Below are 14,276 nucleotides of genomic sequence, written 5' to 3'. Positions count from 1 at the left end.
TCAATATGCAAATGAATGAAAGAAAGACGACCAATCGCCATTCAATTTGGCAGAATTACAATCTTCCACGTCGGTCGATTTTGAACATTTCGTTAACGTTTTAACGTTTATATAGACAGGTGGCGCCACGAATCTTAAATTATATACAAAACAAAGTTTAGTACGTTGATTGTTTTGAGCTTAATTAATTGCATAATATTATTGAGTAGGCTACAATAAGGATTTCAATAGTGCTGGAAGCACTGAGATGTCAAACATCATAATGCTTAGTAGATTTGTGGAGTAAATAAGCAATGGATAACATTTCTAGCTATTTGAATATACACCAATGATATGTTTAAATGAATGCATCAATATTAATAATTTGAGCTATTATAACGTGTTACCAAAACATAGAATAAGAGTGATCTATATAAAGGAATTTTACGAGAAAAAAATGTTATAGTAGAACAAAGAAACTTATGTTACGAGCTTAGTCAATAGGGGACATTAAAATCAAATGCAATAAAATAAAACTGCTTATAAATATTGACGGATATCCCCGTTGCTTCTTTGTTTAATCCACACCGGAGGCTCAGGCGTATGTGGCTCTTTGTCACGACACCAACTGCACATACGCACATACATGACAGAACAAAAACACGCAACTATCCATGCAACTTCACGCCTTCAAATCAATAAAGACTGAAAGAAGTTTATTCAAATCTTACGAGCTCTCTGGTGTGTGCAACGGCGAAATTTGCTCTCGTTTCCTTCCCTCTCTCTCTCTCTCTCTCGCTTTTGTTAATCCCGAGGGGATGTTTGTTTATTTGCTGTCTTTCTGCCTGGTTGTAGAATATGGTCTGATATTCTACGTGCACACATAAAGAGAGCTGATGGAGAGCGGATGGCTTGAAGGCAAACCACTGGACATTCAGCTAAATCCGTGCATCTGTCACCCTTGAATCGTTTTGGTTTTTGTCTCTCTGTGCCCTCTCAAATATCTCCTGTTGACTAGAATACATGCATGAATCAATACACGTATTAATGCAAATAAAATGTATTTCACTCACGTTATATTGCAGAGGCTGTGAAGAAGACGCGCGGTAATGCTGTAGCCTATATTCACGGTGTTGACACTCCGTATAACCCGTAGCTTTTGACGTCGAAAGCCGGTGTCCCCCTCCTGTCCATCTCCTGTCCTCCCTCGGGGTGTGGAAACCGTGATGCTTACTCGGTTTAAGGGAGCGTCTATATTTTCCTCTCACAAACCATGGGTGCTGTCAAATACGAACGGTTGTCCTTTTCATTTCACTGTGACATACTATGGAAGTAAAAAGAAAACTTAATTTCTCCTAATCCATCGCACCTGTATATCTTACAGTTGAGTTTATTTGTTTGCATTTTTATATCTTACAATTGCTATGGTTTCCCAATTCGTTTGGTTTTTCATAATGCATCCCTCACGTTTAAGACTTAAAATATTTTAACTGTAACTAGGCCTACATATAAAAAGGATTCAGTTTATTTTATACTTTCTCACAATTATTGCTAATGGTAGTAAAATACCTTTGAATAAATGCAGTACAGTACTATAATTACATATCACAGGCACGTTTCTTGTTTTCTTAGAGAATGAGTTGAGTACAAGGGACATATTTACCACATGCATACAATCGGTACAATTAAAACAAGCATAAAGACAAGAGAAAAAGCAATATGATCTCTTTCTATTAATTATAAAGAACAATAGTAGCTACTAGTCATATTAATGACATTTAAGCACTTTATCCATGAAGAGCAAGGATCCAAAAAACGAACCACGTATCATTCATTAGAAATATACAGTGAAAATATTAGGTTTACGTTTCGCTAATGCTTTATTCTAGTGTTCGCTTTTTGCATGTGCATGTAACATTTGGACGGTCCCTGATATCAAGGACGCTAATCCGCCTTTTGTTCTCGTCGAGCTCTGACCACGGTGCTGAAACTACATTGAGCCAAATCATGTTTTCTCGCAAATTAACGCCCACATAAACTACGTACTTTCCTCGCTCCGTGGTCGAGCAATTTCTCCATCTCAGTGCGCGTTCTATCGGGGAATTCATTTGAATTTATTCTCGATTAATTCAAAAACAAACAAAAATCAAATTACCCTTTAGGAAGTGATATAGACCACACACACACAACACACACACACACACAGTGTAGTGTGTTCACTTTACATCTTCCAAGACATCAAGTGCATCTGTAATTGTTTAATGGTCAGTAGCCTATATATCAGGCTGTCTGGCTCTTAGGGTAAACTAAATTAAAGACTAGTGTACTTGTGTTCATTTACTGGGATTGGCAACCATCTGCCAACAGCCCCTAAATCCGCCAATGCTGTTTTTACCCTTGACCCAAAAACCATATGAATTAAAAAAAAACGCATCTTTCTGGTAACCTGTCTTTAAGACAAAACATATAATAAAAAATACTCTGTACTATGACTCAAAGCACGACTCATTCACGCACACAAGAGTACGCACTTACAATCACAGATGACTCAACTGATTATACCAGACAGCTGAATTAACGACGACATCTGCTGGTTATTCCAGTATTGCAGTATCGAGAGCTTGTCAATGGTCTGTCAATTATGCACGAAGATCAATTCAATGTAATGTAATGTCACATGGCTTTTTCAACCAATAGCCAAGAAACCTGGATGGTAAACAAACTGCTCTCGTCATTAGATTCCTTCGTATAAATTCATATCAAGCTGCTTAAGGCCTATATTTTTGTGAGGTATGAAACGTGATATTATATCAGCTGCATCCACTAGCTTCAAGTGAACTGGCATAAAGGTCACCTACTGATATACTCTGACCTTTACTTTGTGCATTCTTTCGAGCAATAACTTGATTTGTCAGTTTTGTGTTAGAGACTATAACTAGGTTTCCATGTATTCATTCACAAATACTGGCATATTTGTTTTGTCTAAAAAATATTTAGGCACAATATTGTCAGCATCTTCATCGCAAGCATAACAGAGAAAAAAAAATAAGCCCTAATAAATACGCAATATTGCAAAAGGTTTTGGGACGTCTGCCTTTACATGCACTTGAACTTTACTGACATCCCATTCGTACGGTTTAATATGGAGCTGGTTCACCCTTTGCAGCTATAAGAGTTTTGATTTTTCTGGGAAGGCTTTCCACAAGATGTAGGAGTGTGTTTATGGGAATTTTTGACCATTCTTCTAGAAGTCCATTTGTGGGGTCAGGCTGATGTTGGACAAGAAGGTCTGGCTCGCAGTCTCCCTTCTAATTCATCCCAAAGGTGTTCTATAAGGTTGAGGTCAGGACTCTGTGCAGGCCAGTCAAGTTTCTCCACACCAACTTATCCATGTCTTTATGGACCTTGCTTTGTGCACTGGTGTTCAGTCATGTTGGAACAGGAAGGGGCCATCCCTAAACTAAGTTGGGAGCATGAAACTGTCCAAAATGTCTTGGTATGCTGAAGCATTAAGAGTTCCTTATACTGGAACTAAGGGGCCAAGCCCAATCCCTGCAAAACAACCCCACACCATAATCCCCCATCCCCCAAACTTTACACTTGGCACAATGCAGTCAGGCAAGTACCGTTCTCCTGGCAACTGCCAAACCCAGTCTTGTCCATCGGATAGCTAGACAGAGAAGCATGATTCGTCACTCCAGAGAATATGTCTCCACTGCTCTAGAGTCCATTGGTGGCGTGCTTTACACCACTGCATCCGACGCTTTGCATTGCACTCTGTGATGTAAGGCTTTAATGCAGCTGCTTGGCCAAGGAAACCCATTCCATGAAGCTCTCTAAACACTTTTCTTGAGCTAATCTGAAGGCCACACGAAGTTTGGAGGTCTGTCGCTATTGACTCTGCAGAAAGTTTGCGACTTTTGCGCACTGTGCACCTCAGCATGCGCTGACCCCGCTCTGTGATTTTACACGGCCTAAATTGATTTAAAGTTGCTGTTGCTCCCATTTGCTTCCACTTTGTTATAATACCACTAACAGTTGACTGTGGAATATTTAGTAGGAAGTTTCACAAATTTACTTATTACACAGGTGGTAACCTATCACAGTACCACGCTTGAATTCACCGAGCTCCTGAGAGCGACCCATTCTTTCACAAATGTTTGTTGAAGCAGCCTGCATGCCTAGGTGCTTGATTTTATACAGAGGTGTCCCAATATTTTTGGCAATATAGTGTACCTCTAAGGGAACAAGCTAACTCAGATAGTTGCCTTTACCAATAACGTAGCGGCTCATTGAGATCACTTTGTACCAGTAGAGGGAGATAGAGCTCTAACTTTCACTGTGTTTAATGCATTTGTACAGAAGGCCTGAGTGGGAAAATAAACTTTTAACATTTGACCATGTGTGCATCATCCATTGCAATAACCAATAACTAAGACAACATTATATTTTGTCCACTGCACTGGCTAATTTGTGCATTTTACCACGCACCACTGACTTTAGTGCGCTGTGGACTTGCAGCCTGAGACCATTTACAGTTCTTGCAAATATAAAAGGACAATTGAGATGTACTGAGTGTGCTCTGTGCAACAGCATATCCTTTACCTTGATTTGCAAGCGGATGGGATACAAGGGCATTGAATGTCCCCTCAAGCACCCTGTTGCTGGGCAGACAAAGTCCTTCACCAGTAGATCTGCATACATTGAGGAGGGACAAGGGGGAGAAAAATAAAACAAAAGGTTGATTGGGTTAAACGACAAAGGGAAAGAAATGACAGTCGGGAGGGGGAGGGGAAGAAGTTATAAAACATTAATAGAAAGCACAACCTTGTTATTTTATAAAGCTAACATGTACTGTATGTAATCAGTATCGGTTGCTTAGTTATATAGTTTCAGTTCAGCTTCAAACACATGTAACTTAAAGAGAAAGTATGAAATTCTATTAAACTCGCATTAGTTATAGCCTATTTGTCAACGCATGATCATGCACAAAAGAACACAAGCACTGGTTACTTGAGCAAAGCGTTTATTTAATAGGCTATTTGAATAGAGTTAATTTCGAGCTAACTGTGTATGACGAGGGCGGGTAATTTCATGGATCGCATCCCACGCAGCACATGCAGCTGTGGAAAGTTTTGCCCGACGCGTCACATGAAATGTGCACGCGCGCTACGCGCACGGGGGGTGTGTCCCTCAAAACAAATTGAACAATAACTACGTAAATAATCATAAATAATCGTAAATAATAACGTTTCCTACGTAAAATAACCATGCGAGCTGATGGAGTGCTGAACATCAATGTAAAACCTCAGCATCACTGTTCTTAAATGTTTTAGCCAAATTATGTGTTATGAAATGTACTTATAATATTGATTACACTAATTATATTATCTAGAAATATAATAGTTTAATTTAATACTAATTATGTATTATAATGAAATGGATTTCAACATATTAATTGCATATCAACTAATTATGCCTATAATATATGATCATTTCAATATATTAAAAAGGTTGAATCTATTATTTCCAGTTGAGCAACTCGACAATAACATCCAGAGATTTTGTGTGCGTTTGTGCATTTTTCACCCGCGAAGAAATTCGAATAGGTCGTATCATACTAGATCTAATTGAAATTGGAGTGCTTCACGGTAAACCCTCACTGTGTTTTGTCAATATAGGCCTACGTTAAAAATTCAAAAGAAAAAAAAACTGCATATTCATGAGAAAGGCGACAACCTGTTTTTAAATGGCATTGGAATGTAAATAAAACTATAACCGGTGAGCTCTGGCCTTTCAGAAAATTCTGTAAATAAGTTTGTTTATAAAATGCCATTCAAAACCATTAAGGGATACTCCATAGCTTTAATTACAGTTATATGTTCTCTGACGTGTGCACATTACATTAAGTATGTTAAAAATATATATGTATTACCAGTGGATTCATTTTTTTTAGTTTAGGCTAAGAATGTAAAACTGAGTTGCCCAGTTTCACACAAGGCTTAAACCTCCCTGACTATGTTTGAGCTGTCTTAAAGGTATAGTTCACACAAACATGACAATTCTGTCATAATTTACTCACCAAACCGGTATGAGTATCTTTGTTCTGTTGAACACAAAAGAAGATATTTTGAAGAATGTTGATGCTGGTAACCAGACAGCTGACGGAAGCCATGGATTTCCATAGTATTTTTTTTCCTACTATGGAAGTCAATGGTTACTATCAACTGTCTAGTTACCTACATTGTTCAAAATATGTTAAACATAACTTATACGGGTTGGAGCAACTTAAAAGTGTTAATTCACCCAAAAATGAAAATGCTGTCATTAATTAGACTAATCACCCTCATGTCATTCCAAACCTGTATGAGTTTCTTTCTTCTGCTGAACAAAAAAGAAGATATTTTGAAGAATGTTTGTAACAAAGCAGATAGAGCAACCATTGACTCCATAGTATTTTCCCTACTATGGTAGTCAATGGTTGCTCTATCTTCTTCATTACAAACATTCTTCAAAATATCTTCTTTTGTGTTCAGCAGTAGAAAGAAACTCATACAGGTTTGGAACGACAGGAGGGTGAATAAATGATAGAATTTAAATATTTGGGTGAACTATCCCTTTAACAATAAGTAAATGACTATTATTTTGATGTTGTAATCTTTGTGTGAACTAACCCTTTTAACTGAAAGCAACTTGCAGTGACATATCCTAAAATATATCAGTGCCATTGTTTTGTCTCAAGATGCACACCAAGTTTTCTCTTTCTTCTCTATGGTATGTTTATAAAAACGACTTAAATGTCCTAATTTAACGAAGGCCTACATCTGGCTTACTCTGTGAAACCAGACCAATATTTCTTTAATTTATGCAAAAAACATGATTTGGGTGCTTGATAATTAATCCTAGTATGCTGCGTTTTCATCAGATTTTATCACCAAACCTCAACACAATGTGTTGTGACTGTATTGTTGAAAACGATTCATGATTTTAAAGAACAGAATTTCGTTTGTTTTACTGACAAGCATTTCAAAACTCTTCTCTTCATGCATATCTGCGTTTTTCCATGAAAGAGGAGATCAGCCGTGTGTGAACCCATGTAAAGCAGGAACCTCAGAGGGCAAAAGGGAGTTTGAAAACCCCTGGTGTGCAACTGTAAAAGTTTTGCTCAACACCAGATGTTTTTTTTGCCATGAGTGTGTTCTTTTCTAAAGAAGAATGAAACTTGTTCGGGTGGCACATTAACTAAAATGAACAGCAAAATGCATGTGCTAGTTTTAATGAGGATTTTGCTGTAGAGTAGAAAATCCAATGAGTATAAACCAGAACCTGACTGGGCTCCCTTCAGCACAGGGCCCAGGGTAACATTCAGGGTTGTCTCCCCCTGGTGGCGACCATGTCTAAATATATTTGTTTTGCAACTTGCATCAAAGCTAATAGTGGTTACACCCTCACATTTCTACACCTGTTGTTTCTGGAATGTAGACAGATATACAAGTTTAAAGCAAATAGTGAACTGTTGAGCCTTAACGTGTCTTAAGCGATTTTATGATCTTGAAAAAATTGCTTCACTATAAAGGGACAATTTCATGTCATTAATTACTCTCATGTCGTTCCAAACCCGTAAGATTTTCGTTCATCTTTGAAAAACAAATGAAGCGTGTTTAATGAAATACGAGAGCTTTCTGTCTCTCCATTGACAGCTACGCAACTACCACTTTGACACTCCCAAAAGGGATTGTAAAACTAATTCATATAAATTGTGCTGTTTAGTCCAAATTTTCTTTAGAGACACAATCGCTTAATATGAACAGATTTCATTTAGGCTTTTATTCCCATTTAAAAATGAATCAACTCGCACATCAGTTGTAGTAAACAGAAGATCAAAAAATGAGGCTCATTCTCGTGTTAAACAGCAAGTTTGGGTTCAGCAAGAACCAATGAGGTTCATTCTTGTGTTACGGAGCACATTTGAGCTACCTCAAGAACCAATGAGGTTCATTCTTGTGTTACGGAGCACATTTGAGCTACCTCAAGAACCAATGAGGTTCATTCTTGTGTTACGGAGCACATTTGAGCTTCAGCCAAAACCAATGAGGTTCGTTCTTGTGTAACGGAGCACATTTGAGCTTCAGCCAAAACCAATGAGGTTCATTCTTGTGTTACAGAGCACATTTGAGCTTCAGCAAGAACCAGTGAGGTTCATTCTTGTGTTACGGAGCACATTTGAGCTTCCTCAAGAACCAATGAGGTTCATTCTTGTGTTACGGAGCACATTTGAGCTTCCTCAAGAACCAATGAGGTTCATTCTTGTGTTACAGAGCACATTTGAGCTTCAGCAAGAACCAATGAGGTTCGTTCTTGTGCTACGGAGCACATTTGAGTCGCCGCAAGAACCAATGAGGTTCATTCTTGTGTTACAGAGCACATTTGAGCTTCAGCCAAAACCAATGAGGTTCGTTCTTGTGTAACGGAGCACATTTGAGCTTCCTCAAGAACCAATGAGGTTCGTTCTTGTGTAACGGAGCACATTTGAGCTTCCTCAAGAACCAATGAGGTTCATTCTTGTGTTACGGAGCACATTTGAGCTTCAGCAAGAACCAATGAGGTTCATTATTGTGTTACGGAGCACATTTGAGCTTCAGCCAAAACCAATGAGGTTCGTTCTTGTGCTACGGAGCACATTTGAGTCGCCGCAAGAACCAATGAGGTTCATTCTTGTGTAACGGAGCACATTTGAACTTCCTCAAGAACCAATGAGGTTCGTTCTTGTGTTACGGAGCACATTTGAGCTTCCTCAAGAACCAATGAGGTTCATTCTTGTGTTACGGAGCACATTTGAGCTTCAGCAAGAACCAGTGAGGTTGTTCTTGTGTTACGGAGCACATTTGAGCTTCAGCCAAAACCAATGAGGTTCATTCTTGTGTTACGGAGCACATTTGAGCTTCAGCAAGAACCAGTGAGGTTGTTCTTGTGTTAAGGAGCACATTTGAGCCACCTCAAGAACCAATGAGGTTCATTATTGTGTTACGGAGCACATTTGAGCTTCAGCCAAAACCAATGAGGTTCATTCTTGTGCTACGGAGCACATTTGAGTCTCCGCAAGAACCAATGAGGTTCATTCTTGTGTTACGGAGCACATTTGAGTCTCCGCAAGAACCATTGAGGTTCATTCTTGTTACGCAGCATGTTTGAGCTTTTGCAAGATCCAATTAAGTTAATTCTCGAGTTACACAGCACAATTGTGCTTCAAGGTTTGTTCTCGTGCATCAAGCAGGTTCGGTTGAGCTTCGGTTTATGTTCACTGATCAATGTTTTTATGGGAATAAAAGCCTAAATTAAATATGTTTAATTGCTCAATTCAAATGGATTAGTTTTACGATCTCTTCATGAACAAGAGTCTTGAAGGGTCAGCATGGTAGTTCAAAAAAGAGAATCTTTTGTGTTCTGAAGATGAACATAAGTACATGAGGCTAACCCAACTGCATTACTTTAGTTTTTTATCAAGAGTTTTATTGATTCACATTTTACAAGAAATTAAATATTGTTATTTAATTAGTTTTCTTAAAAGTCGTTTTTATTTTTAATTCTTACACATGGTATTCTTATTTCTCATGCATGTTATCACAATTTTAATTCATTTCTATGTAAAGCTCTTAGAATTGCAATCGGGTATGAAATATGCTAAACAAATAAACTTGACTTGCCTTAACGAATGAAGACGCGATATATATTGAGGTACCAAAAAAGCCTGTTTCAAAATCTACTGAAATATTTTACTTTTGTGCTCCAGACCTTTTTAAAGATTTCTGAAACATAGGTTATTCTGAAATAATGCCGGATCAGCTGAATTTAAAAAAAATGGATTTAGCCAGGAAAGATCTGATTGTAAAGGACGAGGCAATTTTACTACTATATGATTTTTTTTTTTTTTTAACTCAGTAAGTTGTTATCCTGATCTGATTCAAGGAGCTGACACTATCTAACATCCATCTGCACAACGCAATCAACCACAGCTGATCCTTGAGAATGAGTGATGTTAAATTAAGTGGAACCATGACGCTTATAATGGGCCTCATCTCAGAGGAAGGCGTTCTTGTGTAAATTCTGTCTTATATGCTACATTTATTTCAGAGACATAACTGAAGTGTGACCAGAATGATCTCTTGATAAAGCCCTTTTTTGATCTGAAAAATATTGAATCTTAATTTAACTGTGTCTGCATATCATTTGACAACTTCAACAGTTAAAATTGTGCAAATGTAAGCTTACATTGAGGTAAAAATGCAAGAAATTAAGAGGTAAGTACTCTGCAAACCAGAGTAGAATGTGTGAGGAGCGTTTGGTCCAGGATCACTAAGCAGGAAGCAGGAAACCCGAAGTGGAACTGAACCGGATCGATTATAGAGGTGAAAATTTAGCTTGTATTAACTGAATTTTTTTGTATTTCATCACTTTTTAGAAATTGAAAAACATTTTTTTGCTAAAATGCTATGATACAAATGGCATACACCAACTCTACACTAAACACTAATTAAGAAGCTTGCTTTAAATGCCTTTGATTTTGGTTCTAGAATTAAATATGGTGTTGGACAAATCTCAGTCATTTATAAATCAACATGAGTTGCAGCCATTTATAGATTTCTGCATATGTGTTGATCATATTTTATTGATGAATGTTCGCGAAAATGTGAAGAGCAAAGAGATCAGTCACTGAAGCAACTGAGATGAAAAGACTCAAAGAAATCATGGTTGAGACCGCACTTCCCCACAGGTGTTTTGTCTTTTTTTTCAAACACATCTTTATTTAAATCAGTACAGTAAAAGCCTCTGGGAACTGAGGGAGGCCATGATGATTCTGCCCGACAACTTCGTTTCTTCTGTATCTTCTGCCACTGGTGGCAAAAACGGCTCGTCTCTGTACACCTCACCTCAAAATTGTAAAGATTACTTTTTCTCTACACTGCTGTTTGTCCAAGACAGATGATAATGAAGCTTAACTACCTGTTAGGGCTACATTTAAATTACACTTACAAAATAAGATGCGGTGAATCAAAACTACCAGCTTTGCATAACAATATAGCTTGATCATCAGTTAAACTTAACTTCAGAAGTAAAAAAAAAATATTACATTTCAAACTTCATTAAACGTTGATCCAAAAAAAACAGTTCTTTCCCAAAGATATTAGCAAGATGCATGCTCAAACATTTGTACTAAGGGAAAGGACATTTGGAATTAACTTTTCAATTTTAATTTTTATAGAACTAGACACAAAAACTATAGAAATTATAGAATTAATGAAAAGAAATTGAATAACCACCTCTTGTTTTGTCTGCCTTCAGATTCCATCTCATTCCACCAGCATTCCTTGCCAGATATTCTTTCCATTTCTCAGCTCCAGTGCTTCTTGATATCTTGCCGCGCAACTGCTCATGGTTTGCATGTCTTGATCATGGAACAGAACAGATCTTGCTCAAGAGTTTTTGGTGATCTGGTTGCATCCCCCTGGTTACTTGAATACATTTGCGCTTCTCTATTGTGATATCATGAAGGAGTTCAACACCATCCCCTTTGCGTCATTGTGCACAGGAATCTTTGACTTGCTGATATCCCAACAGCAATTGGACTTTACTTGCTCACTGTGACATGCACTAAACACCTGAGCATAAGAATCACAATAGACACTTCAGTAATGCGGAGGCATGAAGGGTCTTTTAGGGGGATAAAAGGGGCCCCTGACTCGGGGAGGTCCACCAAAGGGTGGGCCAGGTCGCTTGCCTCTTTGAAAGGGTAGCTCATGGTGGCCCGGTGGCGGCCGACGAAGGGGCCTAGGAGGTGGATAGTGCCCAGGGTGAGGTGGACGAACATGGTGTGGCGGTATTGGCCTGTGTTCCAGGTGAGGAGGAACCCTGCGCTCTGGATAGTGAGGTGGTATTTCTTCGGGATAGTACTCCTGTGCGTGTGGCGAAATCGTGTGCATGTCATAATGAGGGGGAGAAGGGCTATGTGGTGGATGGTCGTAGTATGGGTCAAAGTACGGCTCTTCAGGCAAAGGTTGAGAAGGATTTGGGGCTTCATGGTAACCCCTTACTGGAGGTGGAGACCCAATAGGGTGATGGGGTATACTTGGAGGATTCTGCAGAGGTACTCTTGGTGGTGGATGTTGATGGTTGTAGTCCACTGGACCATTCGGTGGGATTTTAGGAGCATAGTGTGGTGGATGTGCAGAGTGAGAAGCCCCATCCCCATGTGGATAGAAAGGCTCCTTGTTTGGAACCTCATGAGACAAGCGTTCATAATCAAAGTTTGCTGGGGCACACAAGCTATCACCACCACCTTGTTCTGCTTCACCGAAAGGTTCGTGCAAATCCCTGGGAGCACAAGGACCACTTGGCCTCAAAGATGATGCTGGAGGCATGAAGTCTTGAGGTGGAGGAGGAAGATTTGGGATAGGTGGAAGAGGTGTGGTAAAGAAATTAGGCGCAGCGAGATCCTGTCTTGGTTCTTTGGCAAGGTATGTTTCTGCACCGTATGGGTCAGAGCTGGCCAACACTTGCTTCTCTTTATTATCTCGATATGTGTAGCTACCTTCCACCTGTTTAGAATTTGGTCCCACATCATGGATTACAGGGTTTTGTCTCAGCTCTTGATGCATCACACCTGATCTCTCGGTGGCATCTACACTGTCTCTCAAAGGTTGCTGGTTGCTGGACATAGACAAAGAACGCATAGATTCAATGCGTTGATGCCGCTTAGCTTCTGCCTCGGCAAGAGAGGGCACAGAGGTTCGAAAGTCTTTTTTTGTTTGCATTTCCGGATGAGCTTGTGGATCAGTGTGAGCATTTTGTACCTGCCAAGATGGAAGTTTTGATTTAGCATCTAAAGCTGAGGATGTAGATGCTGTTTGCCCCTGCTGATATGGGAATGGTTCCGTTTGAGGATCATCCATAATTTCGTCTTGCGTTGGTGTAGCACCAGCCTCATCCCTTACAGGGGTTCCACCAAGGTTCTCTGCACTTGCTGAAGGGCTATCAATAGGTCCCTTAGGCCATGGCAAAACCGATGGAAAACCCAAATTAAAGCCTTTCAGTCCTGTGTTCCCTTGGAGTAAGTTATCGATCTTGCAGTCCAAGGAAGAATTGACAGAAGAACAAGGCTCTACGTTTTCATTCTCAATATTGGACTGCAAAGGAGTTGGAGCCACATATCCTTGAGAGGTAGTATCCCGGGCCAGTGGGACACTAGATGGAGTAGGTAACACTTTAGGAGTTGTATCAGCTGTTAGAACAGTGGTCAGAGATTGCTTGTCAGAAACCGAAGTAGTGGTGGTCTTTGCAGCCGGGTTGTTTAGCAAAGAGGACAGACCTGGGAGGAAGAATTAAAGAAAGAGAGAAATAGGGGTAGGAACGCAAGGGTCAGCAAATTAATTTAAAAACAAACCACATTTTCTAAAGAAACTATACCAATATTTTTCTAATATCATCTGCCGTTTCTGCCAAAACTAGTTAAAAGGTCTACACATTTATAAATTAACATGATACAACTTATGTGACATTTTACAACTCATTTAACTTATGTGACATTTCCAAGTAAACACCATATTCAACAAGAAAAAATAGGGTGGGATTGCATCCATTACCAATTGTGGGCAAAAGTACCAGAATAAAGACACAACTGAATGGGATTTCTCATTTGACTGTGGAGGGCTACTTTGTTCCTGAAACACCGCCTGTCTGGCACTATCTTTTAGCACATGGAGGCTGAAGGCCAAGTTTACCCATGAAAGGATCTTAATGTATCCCAACACTGCAAAAAAATGCTTTTCTTACTTATTATATTTGTCTTGTTTCTAGTCCAAACATTAAAAAAATGCTTAAAACAAGAAGTATTTACTAGACAAGCAAAAGTAATTGTCTTGTTTTGGGGAAAAATAACTCAAAATTAAGATTTTTTGCTTAAAATAAGCAAAGTATTGTTGTTTTAAGATAATTTTTCTTACCCCACTGGCAGATTATTTTGCTAATTTTAAGCAAAAACTCTTAATTTTGAGCTATTTTTTTTCCCCAAAACAAGATAATTCTTACTTGTCTAGTACATGTTTCTTAATGTAAGACATTTTAGAAATGATGACTAGAAACAAGACAAAAATACTAAGTAAGAAAAGCATTTTTGCAGTGATAGCCATTGCCTATACGATATCCCCATTTTTTATTTTATCCTTGTTATTTGCCATTACCTTCATTATGACTCAGAAAAAAAAGAAACGTCCCTTTTACAGAATACTGCTTCTCAATTAGAA

The 14,276-nt window shown here is 38.8% G+C and overlaps 1 protein-coding gene across 4 annotated transcripts in view; it reads right to left on the bottom strand.

Moving 5' to 3' along the window:
- celf3a (cugbp, Elav-like family member 3a) overlaps nt 1–14,276 on the bottom strand; it is an 83,810-nt gene that overhangs the window by 30,864 nt on the left and 38,670 nt on the right. For 3 of the 4 annotated variants that reach the window (XR_010899351.1, XM_067426344.1, XM_067426345.1), the window contains exons 1-3: nt 11,298–11,666; nt 4,585–4,673; nt 1,053–1,303 (exon numbers count right to left, since the gene is read on the bottom strand). The gene's annotated coding sequence lies outside the window, so the exon portion shown is untranslated. Of the gene's footprint in view, nt 1–1,052; nt 1,304–4,584; nt 4,674–11,297; nt 13,343–14,276 lie in introns of those variants that run through there. The other variant, XR_010899350.1, reaches the window with a different exon arrangement.

Source organism: Pseudorasbora parva, chromosome 19 (assembly GCF_024679245.1).
Source record: "Pseudorasbora parva isolate DD20220531a chromosome 19, ASM2467924v1, whole genome shotgun sequence".
NCBI classification, from domain to species: domain Eukaryota; kingdom Metazoa; phylum Chordata; class Actinopteri; order Cypriniformes; family Gobionidae; genus Pseudorasbora; species Pseudorasbora parva.
This window is presented reverse-complemented; position numbering and strand designations above follow the sequence as displayed.